This window comes from Triturus cristatus, chromosome 4_2, assembly GCF_964204655.1.
Source record: "Triturus cristatus chromosome 4_2, aTriCri1.1, whole genome shotgun sequence".
NCBI lineage: Eukaryota > Metazoa > Chordata > Amphibia > Caudata > Salamandridae > Triturus > Triturus cristatus.
This window is the reverse complement of record NC_140586.1, coordinates 24,980,220-24,999,780: the sequence shown is the minus strand read 5'-3', so window position 1 is coordinate 24,999,780 and position 19,561 is coordinate 24,980,220. Positions and strand designations below refer to the sequence as shown.

The window sequence follows — 19,561 nt, the reverse complement described above, 5'->3', positions numbered from 1 at the left end:
CCAAGGGTAACGGGCCTCCTGTTATCGATGTTACTAGAACCCAAGCAAATCTTTGTGTGAGCAGTTTTGGCAGTATCCCAGTGGGAAAAAGTGACTGTACTACAGTATTGAATATCACTGGAACAAACAATAGCTGTTTTCTATCCTCACATAACACTTATTTCATTTGTGGAAGTAAAGGTTACTATCATCTACCAATTGGATGGTCTGGAATATGCTGTGTGTCCTTCTTGCTTCCTCCTGTGTTCTTAGCACCTGCATCTTATCATAAAGATCAGACATTGTTTAATGACATTTCCTTGGACCGATTCAAAAGAACTATAAATAATGATGAAGTTGATCAAACTGCCACTGCATTAGAGCAAGATGTTTACTTTAATTTGGGACTCTTTTTCTTTGTTGGTGCAGCTTTGAATAGTAGAAAAATTAGACGCTTGACCCGAGTGGTAGAGGCAGTGACTAATCAAACAGCAATGGCTCTTCGAAATATTACAGAAGAACTCCAAATTACGAGAATTGTGACTTTGCAAAATAGAGCATGTCGCATTATCGGAAGTAGCTGTTGTGTATTTATCCCTGCCCACGCCCCTTCTGTCTATGATGCCATTTCCAAACTGCATAAAATAGCCACTGAGATACATCAAGACCCAGGAACATGGACTTGGACTGGATGGTTCTAGAACCTATTTTCTGTATGGGGTCTGAAAGTATTGTCGGCCTTGTTCATAATTATTGCAATTATCTTCTCCTATTGTTTATGCCTACAATGTGGACCAATGCTCTGTTCCCTCTGTATTTCCACTTGTACTACTTGTGTACCATCTAAAACGAATGTCCAAAATGCAAAAGCCAGTTTAGTAATGGAATGAGAAATTTGTGAAATGATGTTAATTGATATTCACAATGTATCTCATACCCCTTAGAAGGGATAAGAAAATGTCTTGGCTTATGCTAAAAGGGTCATCTGTGGTAATGTGTAATATTTCACGTTAGCACAAGCGACAGCCATTTTGGCTGTGGCGTCCATTCGTTTCCTTCGTAATTCTTTCGTCCTCTGCTGTTTGCCTTTTCACCCTGCTTGTGTCATCAACTTTAGTTGACATCTTTCGACATGGCTAAGCAATGTGCATGCTGGGGGGATTGTAGCTTCCGGTGCACCTGGTCCTAGAGGCTATCCGTTGACCATTTACTGCTGCCATAAACATTCCTGCTCCCCCTTCCTATTTTCTGACCAAGTGGTCATCCATCTGCCTTTGTTTGCGGATAGCTATTTCTGTGTCTAAACTCGTTCTTTCCATTTCTGTCCATATGCTTGCATTGCAACAAAATTGTATATAAGGACGATAGTTTGTGAATTCAGTGTACCTACTCCTACAATACTTGAGTGTTGTGTAGAAGTGGCACCGCTCATGAGTGATTAATAAACTTGTTGTTTTACTTCAACTCCAGTGCCAATCTCTCTTTTGTTAGTCTTCGGACCCATGGACGAGAGGGTGACCCTGCACCAGTGTGCTCACTTTTGGGTACATTTCCACATTATATTGATAGAACAATGGATTTTCTCAAAACAAAACAACTTTTTGTTGCATTTGATGCTACGCATAAAGGGAAACCTATCTCAAAATCTGGCATTTCTAGATGGATTGTTAAATGTATCCAAACATGCTATATTAAAGCCAAAAGAACTTTGTCTATACCTCCTAGAGGCCATTCTACTTGTAAACTAGGAGCATCTAAGGCATTTTTAGGTAACATTCCTATAGCTCACATCTGTAAAGCAGCTGCATGGTCTACACCACATACATTTGCCAAACATTATTGTGTGGATGTGTTAGCACGCCAACAAGCTAATGTAGGACAGGCAGTGCTAAAAATAATTTTTCAGACAACTGCAATGCCCAAAGGTTAGCCACCGCTTGGGAGAATACTGCTATACAGTCTATGCACAGCACACATGCCTTGAACGGGTTATGTAACTTACCCTGTAAGCATCTGTTCTTGGCATGTAGAGCTGTAGATTCACATGCTCCCTCCCTCCTCCCCGGACACCCATGGTCGTTGCAGTTCTTATCTACATTACACATGCATGGACATCTCTGTACTTAAACTTACTTACTCCATTCTCACCCTTTTGCGGGAAAACAATCTAACAATGGAGTCAATGCCCATACACACTATCACCGAAAGGAGGAGTAATCTTACCTCGTGAAGAAAGACAACTTGCAGACATCCAGTCCCAACACTAGATGGAAGGAGTATGCAAAGCATGTGGATCTACAGCTCTACATGCCAAGAACGGATCCTTACAGGGTAAGTAACATAATCCTTTCACTACTCGATCTATGTGCTTTTGCACTGAATTCCTTCTTCCAGAATAAATTCCAGGTTCCTTACACTTGACCTACAGATAATGCTTTGACCACATATTTTTAATGGACAGGCCCATAAATCTGCCTTCTAGGTGCCCACTTTATTTTTTATCCCTGTCATGAACACATCTGTTTTTCCCTCTGTTGATCTGTTATCAGCTCTCGCTCAGCGACAATTCCCCTTTTGTGGTACAGGACTGTAATGCTTCCTGGTCCTGTATGTCTCTCCACACAGGTACAGTATATGGCTATCATCAGCTTCGGAGTGGAAGGGGAAATGGCGGTCATAAAAGATGTTCATCAGGGTTTTAACATAATTATTAAGTAAGAGTGTGAAGAGTGGGTAGCCCTGTGGGTTGCAACATGCATCCTGCAAGGTCATTGAGACAATAGAACCTAATTTTAATCACTGTGTTCTATTATGCAAAAAAGTATGAAAACCACTCCTGGAAGCTACCCTCAATTTCTTTGCATACGGGAAACCAGTTGCCTATGGGCAAACATGTGTTAACAAGAAGCTGAAGAGGCTGAACGGGATAAAAAATGAGGGGCAGTAGTGCAGCAGGTGGGGTGTAGAAAAAAACACAGATGCTCTTGTGGGGAAAAAAAACTTGTAGAACGCAATATAGGCCCTCAATATAAGTTAGATGGAGCGATATCCTGGGGTGGGACACCGCTGCACCTGATGACGAATAGCCATGTGTCTTCACACCAGTTATCCCACACTGAACAGGATGTTACCGGCCAGTATGCTGGTTGGTATGGCTGCAACAGCAGACAAGCCTCTGACCGCATCCCTTCCTGAACATTTCTTTTTAGCAGGGTGAGAGCATGTAATGATGCACAGGCACCTTTTTCCCTTCTCTTTCCTTCTCTACCGGCCCAACCCTGCTTCCTTCTCAGAGATTGTGGTAAATGTGAGCATTAATCCACAGAACAGGCAAAACCATGAGGAACTCCGCCACCTAAAACTAGATCCATACAGGGGGATTAACTCATACTGGTGGGGTGTTACTACACAATAATGTTAATTTTGGGTGCAAAGTTTATACCCGTACAGTACTGTGTAAGTCAGATGGGGACCACAGAAGTGAAAAGGCATTAAATTAATAGGATTCCAACTTTTAGTGAAAACCATTGATCTTTCACAGATTGAGGAAACAGGTTATGGGAAATAGCTCTCAAAGCTGCTAGACTCCAAGTTTGTTTTAAACAGAGATCACAGAGAGCTCTACCTGATCCAAGTACACATTTGTTCTTTCGAGCGATGTCACAAAACGTGACTGTTTCGAGACAGAGAGAGAGCAGTCTGTATAGCTCTTTTGAAACTTGACGTTTCTCCACATACTGCCTCCTCCTTCAGAAAAAAACAGCACCCCTTTCTGCATGGTTGAAGGAAATACAAAACATCACAAGAAATCTGAAAGTATTGCACAACATCACCATGTAAACATCGAAGTTAAGTAAATTCCACCTAATTCCACCTACTGAAGATACCAAACTAAAGACTCCCTCTTCTCTTCTATGCTGTACAGGAGAGAGGTGATGGAGCAAAGTTTCGTAAAAAAGAGACTTGCTCGGAAGCAATCTACTCGTTTAACTCACTAACAAGTTATTAATAAGGTCTAGTGAAAACTAATACGCACCACATGAACACGTGGGTTAGTGAAGCTTGCCTATGTGTGTACTAATGCGGATAACAATGAAGACAGACTAATACCGCTTTAAACGGGAAACTGTTGTGCGCATGCGTCAACTGCATCTACATAGTATGACAAATTAACGCTTGGAGGGAAATTCTGGCACATGAGCAGAAGACACTAGAATGGAGTCTTGAAGACTCGTGTGCATGGCATCTGCTTAGCTGAAATGAAAACAAGCTATTTTACTAATGCTAATGCGGGAAAAGTATTAATAAGTAAAGGGAAATAGAGTAGAGGTGGGTGGTATACAGTGCGACCACTTTATTTGTGAAATTAATATTTGTCTTTCTGACTTTATCACTAGTGTGCATTTGGGCCACTCACGCATAACTGAATTAAGCTGAGTAATGTGAAGTCTGCGTATGTCCACTGAAAGTTAACCCGGAATGATGACTGAGATATTGAATGGGAGCCAAGGACACGAGTGTTACACCCTGAGAAACGGATGGTGAAGAGTTCAACGATGGGGACTCGTATTCAAAATGTTATTAAATTGTTTCAAAGTGAAATGTGAAAGCGTATGAGAACTACATTTATGAATAATAATTAAGGGGATGTGTTTGCGAACAATAGTTGAACTGATTTTAATGCCATGTAAGCATGGTGTGATGGAGCTTCCCCTTGCCTGACCAATCATATTTCGTATTTTTACTATATTGAAACTTTAGTGGGTGGAACATGAAGAACGAAAGGTATAATTAAGATAGCTTTAGTTAGTTAGTTAGAGACACAGATGCTGTGAGTCTTCAATGCTGAATTGCTGCGAGTGTAAATGCTTCTGGTAAAAGACTACAGATAAAAGAGTTGATGAATATTTTGCGAAAATGGGAAGACATTGACAAATGGAGAATTAGGTGGATAAGAAAGAAAGAGGAAGTACAAGCGAGAGAAGCGTCATCTGCATTTCCGGTGAGAGAATCAGATAGGGTTGAGAGAATATGCCCAATGAGAGAAGTTCCTGGTGGTGGATATGTTCATGTTCTCTGGAGCAGACAGGATATTTTGTCATTTACGAATGATTTCCATAGGTTGAGAGAGAAACCAATTGAATGGTACAAACAGGTGGAAAGGTTTGTGAAAGTTTCAAAGGTTTTGTTGAAGGATTTGGATGGTTTATTTGATATTGTGGTACCAGCTGATTTATGGACAGAATGTAAGATTACAGTTGATTGGGCAAATGAGGAATATCCAAGGGATTCCAAAGCAGGAGCGCCATCAGAGGAGGTGATGAAGAAGTATCACCAGGTGATAACTTTCTTGAAAGGGAAAATTCGTCCTAAAGAGACTGATTGGGTAAAAATAGATAGAACTCAGGAGCCAAAGGAGTCCGTACACGCATACTATGAAAGGTTGTTACAGGTATTCAAGCAGTATAGTGGATTTGAGAACATTGGAGATAAGGATATGGGACATTTTGTGTATCGGTTTGTGTATGGTTTGAAACCAGAGATTAGTCAGATGATTCAACAGCACATGTTGTGCTGGCAGAGCATGACCATAGATGAAATATTGAAATATGCAAAGTATTGTGATGACAACATTGAGGCAAAACATAGAAAGCTAAAAGAGAAAATGATGTGGGCACAGGTGAAATTGGCAGAGCAGCAGGAAGCAAAATTAATTTCCCAGACTGATAAAGAGATAAAAGACCAGAATCAAAGCGAACAAGTGTCGAGTGGTGGTCAAGGATGAGGACGAATGAGTAGAGAGGAAGCAAGGAAGAAATTTCCTTGTCATGCGGGCGGAAAGTATGGACATTGGAAGAACGAGTATAAAAATGTCCAGAATAATAATGGGCAAAATCAAAATTTAAATCAGCAGATGCAGAATTAAGTGGTTGTGAAACAACAACAGCAGCAGCAGGTAGTTACTCCACAGTATCAGGTGCCACAACCTCCTATGCCAAACCATGTGAACATTCAAAAATACAGTGCATACACCGGATTTCACGGAGAAAGTGGTATGAATAACTCTGTGGTTTCACAGCATTTTTAGCAGAATGGTGAAGACGAATCGGACTAGATGCAATGACGGTGCCTGAGGGGGGAAGAAGAGGAGTGCGTGCTTGGCGCATCCTTGCCGGTAGATCAGACAGGTCCATTTATTGATGGAAAAGTTGAAGGTAGTGACATCACTTTTCTATTGGACAGTGGTGCTACCCAGTCTACTGTGAGAACAGCAGACATCCCAAACCTACCCCTCTCGGGAGAAACTATCAAAGTTGTAGGAGTGTCACACAAACAGATTAAAACCCCAGTTACAGAACCAATGGAAGTACATATTGGAAACTTTAAAGACATGCATCGGTTTGTAGTTTGTGACTCAAGCCCAATAAATCTGTTAGGGAGAGACTTATTGTGCAAAATGAATTGTGCAATCTACTGTACGCCTGATGGTGGTGCTTTCCAAATACTTGATGAGGACGTTGTCTATAAGATGATGTTAGCTAAGCAAGGTACAGTAGTAGATGAAATGTTTTAATTAGAAACTGAAAGCGAATTACCGGAAGAATTGAGGGCCACAGTAATTAAAGAGACAGGAAAAGACTGGGAAAAAAGAACACACTCAGGTAAAAATAATCAAAGCTATTCAGAAACCTGAGCAGGGTAAGATAGAAGAAGAACAAGTTCAGGCAGAAGAAGAACAAATTGAAATAAGACCTGAACAGGACCAGGTAGACGTAGAAGAACAGGTTCAGGCAGAAGAAGAACATACTGCAATAAGACCTGAACAGGTGCAGGTAGAAGTAGATCCAAATACAGAAAATACAGAGCAATGACAATTAGAAAGGGAAGAAGAACAAGAACATATTGTGCCCAGACAAATTAAAAATAAAAGAACTTTAGAAAACAACATAGAAGGTGAAAGTGCAGTCCATAATTGGCCAGGTGGAGTAAAAAGATTGAGATACTACTTAAGGAAGTCAGAGAAGCAACCAGAACAAGTAAATGAAGTTTCAAGTCAAACTAGATCCAAACAGACAATAGTAAAACACACACAAAGAAGTCCAAGACTAAGGATTCTGAACAGAAAATACAATGCCCCTGAGTGGACCTATGTTATTCTAGAAGAATTTGAAAATCTAGATGTACGAGAAGAATCAGATAAAGTTCATGTTGCACAGTTTGATGACAACAGATTAAGACCACATTAGGAATAAAGAGACTGAAATTTTGAATAAAGAAAGAAAAGAGAAAATTTCTCAGATTAAAATGGCAGAAGTTGAAGTCACTGAACAACCGAAACGAAGTATAAAATGAAAATGTATTAGGTTTTGCTTATGTAGTGTCTTGTTAGTAGTATTAGTATGGTTATTTCTAACATTGGGAGTACCTTTGTTAATGAAAACAAGTAATAAGACTACTAATGAGAAAGTAGATAGAATAAAAGGAACTAAAATAGAAATAGGGATAGAGGATGAGATAAACTACCATCATAATGAATCAGACAATGATTCGTCTTTAAATGTGTTTACTAAATTGTTATTTCAGTATGTTAATACAATGGAAATTAGTGATTGTTATGTCTGTATGAAATTAGAGTCATCCTTGTCAGAAGGGGTTACTTATCACCATATACTCTTGACATATGGTATATCATGTAGTGTTGTATAAGGTTTATTTTATGTAACCAGAAAGCTTCAGTATTTTTATTCAAACTTAGATGTAGTATTTTCAGAACTACCTATAAGAAAGAATATGAATCCAGTACTTTCTAGTAAAGATGCACAGTGTATGGGTAAATTTTTCCTAACAATGTGATCAATAGATATAGCAGAAGCACACAAAGACAATTTAACATATATATTACATGAAGAAGAAAGAGTTTTTGAATTTGGTAGAAGAAAGGAGGCAGGATTTAACAAAGAAAGCTGCTGAACAGAAATCCCATGTACCTCCATAGGCTGAGAAAGAGGAAATGTATGTAAAGGGCAAGGCTCATACTGCAAAGTCCCTGGACTTTGTGAAAAGGGGAACATTCTGCCTCCATAGATTAAAAACAGATTACAATAGCATTTTCATTGGTTCCAGTGAATGTGTACACAACTTCCTAATTTTAGGGGGATGAGGACTAAAAGGGGGAACAGATCCTGTATTTCCAGGAGTTTATTATGTTTGCGGGAATAATGCCTATTATAGGTTACCTGCAAGATGGTATGGTAGTTGTTATTTTGGAATCGTTTTTCCGAAGATCTACCATGTGGACAGAATTAATAGAATCAATGAAATATCTAATGGACTAACAAGGATAAGAAGAGCTAGTTTTTCTGAAATTGTAGGTGATATATTTAGTGCATTGATACCTTCAGTTGGAGTCATTCTAAATTCACGTAAAATTAGCAAATTGTCAACAATAGTTGATCGTCTTTCTACTGATACTGTCGGATGTTTCTTGATGATTAATACGGAATAGTTGCCATAAGGTCTATGGTTTTACAAAATCGTCTTATTCTTGATATTCTATTGGCAAAAGAGGGCGGAGTCTGTGATATGTTGAAAATTCAACATTGCTGCACTTACATTCCGGACAAAAGTAAGGAAATTAAAGGGTATATTGTAAATATTACAAGAATGAATGATGATTTGACCCAACTGGAGGTTGACAGTGTATGGGGAAGATTAACAAAGAGTATACCATCAATAGGGAAATGGTTTACTAATTTTGGAAAGAGTTTTCTAGGTCAAATAATATTACCAGTAGTTGTGATAATGACAATAGTATTGACAATAATGATTACATGTAAATGTTGCAGAAGCAAAAGGAAAAGAAGAATAGATTTAGAAAGAGAAGGGAAAGGAAGGAAACGAAAGAGGAAATACGAAGAAATTCAGCTAGAACAGAGAAAAGGAAAGATATATAAAAAGATGAAAAATTTGAAGGGAAAAGTAGTAACTGACATAAATCAATTGCAAGAAAAAGAAACTGAGATATGCAAAAGTTGGCATCTGGGAAAGGATGGGTAATTTTGAGATGGCTCAAAAAAGCCATCAGAGAGGGGATTGATCGAGCAAGGTTTTGCAAGAAAGAGACTTGCTCGTGAGCAATCTACTCGTTTAACTCACTAACAAGTTATTAATAAGGTCTAGTGAAAACTAATACGCACCACATGAACACGCAGGTTAGTGAAGCTTGCCTATGTGTGTACTAATGAGGATAACAATTAAGACAGACTAATACCGCTTTAAACGGGAAACTGTTGTGCACATGCGTCAACTGCATCTACATAGTATGATGAATTAACGCTTGGAGGGAAATTCTGGCGCATGAGCATAGACACTAAAATGGAGTCTTGAAGCAAGGCATCTGCTTAGCTGAAACGAAAACAAGCTATTTTACTACCGCTAATGCGGGAAAAGTATTAATAAGTAAAGGGAAATAGAGTAGAGGTGGGTGGTATACAGTGCGACCACTTTATTTGTGAAATTAATATTTGTCTCTCTGACTTTATCACTAGTGTGCATTTGGGCCTCTCCTGCATAACTGAATTAAGCTGAGTAATGTGAAGTCTGCGCATGTACACTGAAAGTTAACCAGAATGATGACTGAGATATTGAATGGGAGCCAAGGACACGAGTGTTACACCCTGGGAACGGATGGAGAAAAGTTCAACGATGGGGACTCGTATTCAAAATGTTATTAAATTGTTTCAAAGTGAAATGTGAAAGCGTATGAGAACTAAATTTATGAATAAAAATTAAGGGGATGGGTTTGCGAACAGTAGTTGAACTGATTTTAATGACATGTAAGAATGTTGTGTTGGAGCTTCCCCTTGCCTGACTAATCATATTTCGTATTTTTACGATATTGAAACATTAGTGGGTGGAACATGAAGAACGAAAGGTATAATTAAGATAGCTTTAGTTAGTTAGTTAGAGACACAGATGCTGTGAGTCTTCGATGCTGAATTGCTGCAAGAGAAGTATGCTGGATGCTGATGCTGGGGGAGATGCTATGAGATGCTGATGAGGAGCCGAATGCAGAACCTGAAGCAGAACTTTCTATCCTAAATTAATTGGGTTAGATCAGAAGATCGCGGAAGAATCTCGAGGAGGAAGAGAGTGTCAGAGAGGGGTGCAGTGCAATCGTCGGTATTCTAGAGAGGTCAACTATCCTGTCCTGAATCCTGTCCTGAATTCTTTGTCTCCTGACCTATCCCGGGGGACCCTTACCAGCCCTTTGGCCACGGGGTTGGTCTTTCACACCATTCTTGGTAAATATAATTTCTCGTTATTTACAGATGTTCGTTTCTCTCTGTCCTCTCCCTTTCTGGGCATTATTATTGTATGAGTCAGAGGTAAATGTTTTCTTTGGATTTAATGAATTGAGTTTTCTCTCCTCTGAATGATGGTGAATGCACTGTATTTTGAAATGGTTCACATGCATTTAATTTAGATAAAGATTTAAACCTTTCTGAGGCTGTGATTATTTACTTTATAATTAAATTAATAGTTAGAATTTTGTTGATTATCACCATCAACTAGTTCAACTAATGGTCCATTGACCTGAGAAAAGAACTTCTTGATCAGTGAAGGGTTAGTTTGAGATGAACAGAGGTACCAAATAACTAATCCTGAATATTGTGAATATATATAAATTTTGACAACCAGCGGTTTACTCAAAAGTGAGTTTATGGGCCCAGGTGAGTATATGGTAGTAGAGTATCTGTTGTTGGTACACCGCTGGATCAGAGGCACCATCTTTTACATGAACTGGGCCACACTTAGATGTACTCAATTTATGGTCAAATAATAAAACCTCTGTTTACTTTGTAAACTGACTGTAATAGGCATTTATCATGAATATGTGGTATCTAGTTTAGGATTTCAAACAGTTTTAGTCTATGTTCCTACTTGAATGAAAGGAGTGCTGATCCACTTTCAGTGGTTAAGTATGTATTCTGATTTGGATTAATGGAAAATACTTTCCCTTTATTATTTTTATATCTGACAGCATTAAATAATAGAGAAAGAAATATTAATCATAATATGAAAACATAGCACATATTTAGGTACATTAGTAAGAAAAGTAAATGTAAAAACGTATACACAAATTAATGTAAATTACTTATGTCTGTGTGATGAAATAAACGAACTAATGTTGGTTTTATAGTCAAACAAATATTTGCTATTTTGCAGTGCAACAGGGCTTCCTTGGGAAGGGAATGTGCCCCGTAAAAATCAATAATAAACAATTTGCTATAGAAGACTGAAAATTGTACTAAAGGAGCCTAAGGAAATTTGAGAAAACTTGGAGCTAATGCCCCTGTCCATCTAATCTGACTAGATTGAGGGCAAACAGAAGAAACTACAGCTCTCACATTTTCAGAATTAGGTCCTCACATATTAAATGGCTTCTTGACACTTTGAATTATCAGCCAAAACTTTTACTCGAAGTGATTAAATAATCAAATAACCTTACTTCCAAAATCACAAACTATTCTCGAGAAGCCAAGTGTGAAGGCTTTGTAAATTTCTTTGCAGGGAAAGTAAAGTCTATTGAACTTTCACTTCCTGCATCACCCAGCAACCTAGAAAACCGCAAGTTGAACCGTAAAACTCAGATTACCTGGTCTCATTTTGACAAAGTCTCAGAGACAGAATTGCTTGAAACTATAAACAAGGTAAAATCATTGAATCATTTCACCGAACAGAGTCAGGAACTATTAGCAAGAAGCTTGCCCAACTTCTGCTACCCAACTGGACCACTCTGGTGGATACCTCACTTATGGAAGGCATTTTTGCCAGACCGCTTGAAAATCGCCCAAGACGCTCCCTCTCCTCTAAAGTCCCTCTGCTGGTCCCAATTACTTTAATAACATCAGCGCTGACTCAATTCTGTCCTACCAAGGGAAGGTGATAGAAAGCTGTGTAACGTATTACTTTCTTTTCACATCCAGTCAAACAGCCTCTTTGAAATTTTCCAATCTGGATTTACACCAGTTTGCAGCAGAAAGACTACTATTCTTCCAATTTTTGTTGTCGGCCTCCTCTTCATCGACTCTGGTATATACTGCCTACCGTTTCTACTAGATCTTTCCGCTGCCTTTGGAACAGTCAATCACCTTTCTCTGATTAACATACTGAAAGAACAGAGAGGCATCGAGGGGGTTGTTGTGAAGTGGCTCGCTGAAAGAACAGAGAGGCATAAAGGGGGTTGTTGTGAAGTGGCTTGCGTCTTCTTTGTCATACCATTCCCAAGTGGTCAAACTAGAGAGCTATGTATCTAACAAAGTCAGACTACAACAAAGGATTCCTCAAGACTCGTATTTTGTCTCCAGCTGGAACCACTTTGAGTGATCATCGAAACTATAGGATTCTTTGTCATCGATATATGGATGATACTCAGATCCATTATAAGGTTTCATCCCTGAACAACATCTACCTGCTCTCAAACACCCAGGGCAGAAATCAGAAATGGATGTCAAACCATCACCTAAAACTCGACAAAAACAAGATTTCTATTAATCTTACTGAACAAAATCAGCATTCCTGTCCAAGTATGGAAGGAGTAATTTACTCCTCTGGATAGTAAACCAGCTATTGTGGATAGTGTCAAATACCTTAGTTTTATCCTACTCGCTTAACCTACAGAGGCAAATCTCTGCTATGGCCAAGAACGCATGAAACTAACTCAGGCTGCTTTGGGGCATAAGGCAGTTAATTCCAAATCAGGACTTACATTTTGTAGTCCAGGTATTTGTTGTTTGCAGACTTGACTACTAAAAAATACTCCTCCCCAGACTCCCAAAGGTTCATCTGGCACCCCTCAGAGCTGTGCTCCACAGAGTCATTTGCATTGTTTTAGGGCACTAGTAATTTGACCGACGTTGCCTTTTCTAACTCTGCAATGGTTCCCTGCTTAAGCAAGCGCACAGTTTAAGACTGTTTGCTTCAGTCACATAACCCTTCACTGCTGCACATTTTCGTGTCTGGCTGAGAAATTGAAAATCTCTGCTACTAAGCGGTGATTGAGAAATGGTGAATACCTTCTCAATGAGGCCCCCCCATACAAGCAACAGCTGTGTGTGAAACCATTCTTCTCAGGCAGTGCAACAGGATATTGAATCATTTTCCACCAATAATATGCACTACCCCATCTTGCAACCTTTAAAAAGGAACTAAAGAGTCTCCTATTTCAGACAGTTTGGCTACTTCCGCTGATTTGACTTGAATTTATCAATCAATCAATTAATTCTTTATTCGGATACAAAAATATCCATAAAAGTACAAGATAAAACCAGCACAATACATACATAATTAATGATTGAAAATCAATAAGTGCAGTAGACATATTATTATATGTACACGGAATTATATACATAGTACAAGAATAAATTCAGCAAAACAGACATAAGCCTGCAATTAATTGTTAGTTCAGAGGTAATATAAAATACAATATTTAAAATGTAACAACATAAAATATTAAAACGCGGACACTTTGATACATAAAAAACAATAAAATTAATAAGATATGCGGCCCACATATTAATTGAGTCAAATGACTGGCTGTGACGGGACGAGCTGCAAAGATCAACAGGAGTGCCCCGGGGGCACCGAGCCGACGCGACTGGTGCGGACTCTGGTGATGGCCAGGGGGCGGAGCTTGAGGGAGCAGATAAACCCAGAAGAAGGAGCAGCCGGCGTGGGGCGCAGAGAAAGCGAGGAGCCACACGGAGACCCGCGAGAAGAGAAGGAAGCCGAGAAGACGCCGGAGGAGGAAGCCGAGAGGACGCCGGAGGAGGAAGCCGAGAGGACACCGGAGGAGGAAGCCGAGAGGACGCCGGAGGAGGCTCAAAGTGACGGCGGGAGGACCCAGAAGAAAACCGGGACGTACCCCGAGGAAGGCGCCACGGACGAGACGGCCGGGACCCTATCATCGGGTCCCGGCTTCAGGCAAGTGATGGGAAAGACTGGGTGCATGCTAGTAGGGTGGTGGCAAGCGCAGTCCAGCTTCTCAGGTCTGTAAAGGGAGCGGGGAGAGCGCCTGGACAGCCGGGGAACAGAGAAAGGAGCAGGAGGTCTTCTTTGTTTTTCTCTTTTTGTTTGCTTTAAGGGCGGGCACAAACGAGGCCAGGGACCACCCAGGTTCACCTCCAATGGGACTCCACCTGAAAAAAAGGGCCCGGGGATGGGAGAGATGGGAAAAACCCGAAAGGCAACATAGGTTCCACAGGGAGACCAGGGAGATAAGAGGCTATAAAGAGAGCAAAGCCCACGCGCGTAAACCATTAACAAGGGAAGGAATAGGCCCTGACCGTCTCCTCTTTTCTTTTCCGAGGGGAACACCCGGCAGGACAGCCCACGGGAGCAAGAACACAGCGGAGACAGAAATCCGTGTACAGGAACCGACAGAGCCCAGGGGTTACGGACCACGGCGGATAGCCGACCTCAGCGGACGAGTGCCACGATCCTTCATTTGTATCCGCCAATAAGTTATACACCAAGCTCCTTTGCCTCGTCCGGTCTGTAGGGGCGTGACACTGGCATACAGCAAAAACTGTCTATACTGTGTTCATAGAAGCACGAGAACGAACAGCCAGTTTCAAGAACGTACTAACATGACAAATTTAATTTTCCCCATTGAGCATAACAATCTCCCTATATGCTTCCCTAAAATCAGTAATATCATGAGCCTTAAAAAAGGGGATCAACAGCTACTTACTATATATTTTATAAAAATCACAGAAGAATAAAAAGTGTAACATAGATTGGCTGCCACGATTTCCACAAGGGCAATGCATTTGCTCGAGATTGATATTAAAACCTAGGGGAAAACAAAGTAAATATTTTAAAGTACCAGCCCTAAGACTAAAGCAGGCTTCGTTACCAGTGATTAGTCGCCTCTAAGAGATAACTAGCTAGGAATTTTGTGGGGGGCATCTACCATAGTTATATACCGGGCAACTGAGGGTTTCAAAATTTCTTGCTCATATCTCAGGTTGGCGTAGTAAGCATACAGGGCCCCCTGGATAATCTTTTTGTTAGTGCCTGCCATATTTCCTGGGTCTGTAAAAATTTGTGGCAGATTTACAATGCTCAGGCTAGCCTTAACGGCCGCCAACCAAGGTATATCTCCGCCCTTATTACACTTAAGACATTCAACTATAATGTCTCTAGTCAATGTGGCTGCTGGATTTTGCCACACTTTCATCCAGAAGATCACTGGGCGGGTCTTAATGTAATCCTCAATAAATGGTAACTCTCCGACAAAATCTGTTTTCTTCTACCTGGATGTTATTACAATTTGCATAGCCCCAAATTTCCGCTCCATATGTTGCGGTCGGTAGGCACTGAGTTTTTAAAAGGGGTGGCACTACCTCAGTTCTTCTTGGTTGAGGGAGAGACAGAATCGAGTTGACGGCTTTTATAAATTTGCTCCTGCTGTGTGCCAAATGGACAACCCAGGAACCATTATCTGTGTATACCACGCCCAAGTATGGAAAAGTGCGTGTGCATAATAGTTTTTCGGAGCCAGAATTAATTACATTTACAGAGTATTTTTTGGGGCCGCAACTCATTAAAAATAATTTTTTTTAATTTGTGCAAAGGTCCAGCTTATTCATAAAATCCACAAAACCCCCAACTAAAGTGCGCAGTGCATTGGGAGAGCGGCCCATTAGGACCGCATCGTCTGCGTACAGTATGGCAGGAAGCATTTTACCATTAATCATAGGGACATCCTTGGTCAATTTAGACAGATCGTTATTCAGCTCGTTGATGTATAAGATGAAAAGCAGAGGGGCAGGCACACATCCCTGCCTGACCCCTCTGCTGATCACGATATTCCCCGATACTGCTCCGTCCCTGCTAATCCTCACCCTAGCTCCCAAGTCCTTATGTAAATAGGCCAAAAAATGTACTAAAGCCTCGTCCAGCCCATTATTTAAGAGACATTGCCAAAGACGCGATCTATTTACAAAATCGAATGCTGAGGTAAGATCCCTAAAGGCCTGGTAGATTGGGGACTGACTAGCTATAGTATATTTACCGATTAACAGATTTAAAGTAAGGCATTGCTCTACAGTACCCAATCTACTTCTGAAACCCAACTGACATTTATCTAAAATGCATTCATCCTCAGCCCAACTCCTGATTTTATTAAATAAAACCCGCCCAAGTATCTTCAGTGTGTTGTAGATCAAAGAGATCGGTCTATAGCAACTAGGGTTAGACCTATCTCCCTTTTTAAAAATTGGGACTATAGTGCTCGTTGACCATGTGCTGGGGATATAAGAATATGTTAGATTGTTAAAAACATTAAGCAGAAGCGGTGCCCAGAATTCTGGTTTGTGCTTAATAAGATCAATGTATAGCCCATCCGGGCCAGGGGCCTTGTTTCCTGAGCTTTGATCAATGGCCTCCTCAACTTCTTTTATAGATATCTGAACTCATGTGGCAGCTTGGAGATCTATGTGAAACTCATTCTGAACAGGGGCTGTGTATATTTTAGAAAAGTGTACTACCCAGGCTTCACTTTTTATGTTACAGCTCAGAGGTGTTAAATTGTGACCCATAGATCTCATGTTTTTAACAGATTGCCAAAACCCATTTGTATTATTTAAATTAGCGGCACTGGCCAAGTTATCCCAATGATCTTTTAATATCTCATCTTTCCTCTGTTTAACCACTTTATTATATTGTCGCCTCAGTGATCTAACAAGGCTTGCATCCCTTGGTGTTGATAACAAGGCAGCGTGAAGCTCTCTATTGGCCCTTGAGCAATCACTGTTAAACCGCTTGATGTTGTAATTATTGGACATCATGGGTTTTGAGATAATTTGTTTAACGCCTGTGCATAGGTGGGCAAAAGCTGTTACTACCTCGGGGTTAACGTCCATAGGCGACAGACAGGTATCGAAAAGTGACCGATAAGTTGTTACCATGTTCTAAAACACAATACTATTGTCGGTACCTTTCCAAATGTGTCTTAGATTATCGGTCGAGGGTGTTAAATTACTTGCTCCTGGTTCTACAATCGGATTGGCTCTAGGAGTGTCCCTAAAGATAACCAAAGTTGGGTTGTGGTCCCCAAATACTGTCAGTAGGACCTTTGCTCTGACTAAAATATCTTCTAACGTGGCTGATATGAAAACGTAATCAATTATTGAGGCGCAGCCACGGCCTCTGAACGTTGGTATTAAGTGGCTGTCGTCGATGTTTACAGCTGCAGTGTCCATCGCGATTACTAACTCCTAATTTAACAAATAATCAACTAATTCCGTCCACCTTTTACACAGATTTACACATGGTGCGTGAAGAGTGTCTGATATATTCACCTCTGAAATCTTAACGTTAAAATCACCTCCCAAACAAATTCCAGCTAGATTGGGGGTCCCTGACTTGAATTTATTGATTAGGTCCTATATTATATATGTTAATTGAAATCATAATTACATTTCTGATAGTTTATAAAGTTCTCTAATGTACTTGGGCTACATTCACGCTATACAAAATTGAAAATAAATAGCCTTTTATATATGCCTGAAATTCAATTTAAATTCTTACCATGTTCTGATTTTTTGACCACTTGCTTTAGAGCCTTCTATCAAAAAACTTCTAAGTATATGGTTTATATTAAGGCGAGTTTTCTAATATGGTATGAAAACAACGAGAGAGGAAGGGAACACAGCACGACTACTCCCCTCAAGGGAATGAACTCAGAAACAACAAAGTCAGTGTAATAAACCACAAGGGGCTTCTTTAGGTCAAAAGAGCATAGATCTACGAGCTCAAAACAAACACATATGTTGTTGAGAGGAAAAACCATCTACACAAATTATGCAGGTTTTGTATAAAGCCCTCACTCGCCAACCTGGTTGGTGACATGCTTCATCATCGGGCTCCACTGGGTATGGCCGAATGCCATCCCAGTGTGCTGCAACGCCAGGTTACTGCAGAGCGGGGTTCGTGTGAGGTGACAGTGAATTTAAAAACTTCCAATTGAGTCAAAAGTGAATTTATTAGTTTTGCTAATTGGGAATATTAAAACAGAGTGAGGGTCAAAAAATAGAAGACCGGTTTCACTCAGTGGCGGTGAGTGAAACCGGTCTTCTATTTTTTGACCCTCACTCTGTTTTAATAGTCCCAATTAGCAAAACTAATAAATTCACTTTTTGACTCAATTGGAAGTTTTTAAATTCACTGTCACCTCACACGAACCCCGCTCCGCAGTAACCTGGCGTTGCAGCACACTGGGATGGCATTCGGGCATACCCAGTGGAGCCCGATGATGAAGCATGTCACCAACCAGGTTGGCGAGTGAGGGCTTTAAACAAAACCTGCATGATTTGTGTAGATGGTTTTTCCTCTCAACAACATATGTGTTTGTTTTGAGCTCGTAGATCTATGCTCTTTTGACCTAAAGAAGCCCCTTGTGGTTTATTACACTGACTTGTTGTTTCTGAGTTTTCTAATATCACTTTGTTCCATACTATACAACAAATGTTTAGCATGAATTAACCACATTTAAGAGAATAAAGTCTGTAATAGAGACACAGATTATTGATTGACTATCCCACTTCTAAAATGCAGATACCAACATAGGTATATGGAAAGTAGAAAAAGACTAAAAACCAGAGAGTAGAATGATCGATTTTAAGATCTCTCCTAAACTCTGCCCTAGCTCTGAGTCAGATGCGTCTTGGAAGGGCACTTATTTTAATGAATAGCTGCAAGGAAGGAAAAGGAACGCCTACCTAATAAGCTCTAAGGCCCTTACGCCCATGTGACTGAGGCACTGTGATCTTTGCCTGGGCCACATTTTCATCCCTGAAGCCTACTACAAGTTTGCCAGCATACAGCTGCACATTGCAAAAACATCTTGAATACTCTGCAACTAGAATTTTGAGACCCCTCGGCCGGTCATCATCTGAACTAGACGAAACGCAGGGCTCCTTCTTGAAAGAGGTCAGATTCTCACACAGAACACGCAGGTACAGAACCACAAATATTCTCATACTGGCAGAATTGGTTGAAAATTATTACTAGTTCCACTTTATAAAAATTCAAGGTTTTTATAATTGGATCAGTTTTAAGATTGTTTCCATACCCTTCAGCATGAGGTGGCTTAGCAGCTAGGTGAGCTTTGAAGTTGTTTCCAGTATGGTTCATGTATTTCTTTTTAATCTGTGGAGATGGTCGGTGGCACAGAGAGATTTTCCCCATATCTATGGCAGTTCAGGACGGATTGTTCCCATGAGGAGCAGGGACAGTACTGATTTTGCAGGCCTTTGTCTAGAGTGGCACAGTGGGAGTAAAATAATGGTCTGGTTGGCCGACCCTAGCAATTGCCAGTGGCTCAGATTATTTCAAGCATTCCATGAATCACCTTGTTGTTGCAGTTTACACCCATACCTTGTATGTCACAGCGTGTTTAATATTTTGGAAAATGCTATGAAACTGGATAGAGAGAAGAATTACAGAATCTTGTTTTAAAAGCGACAATCTGGAAGGAGCATTTAAAAAAATAATTACATGAGCTCAACTGTTC

The 19,561-nt window shown here is 40.3% G+C and overlaps 1 protein-coding gene across 1 annotated transcript in view; it reads right to left on the bottom strand.

The window, feature by feature from the left end:
- Positions 1–19,561, bottom strand: part of KCNH3 (potassium voltage-gated channel subfamily H member 3) — a 337,652-nt gene that overhangs the window by 42,821 nt on the left and 275,270 nt on the right. The gene's annotated exons all lie outside the window — the stretch shown is intronic.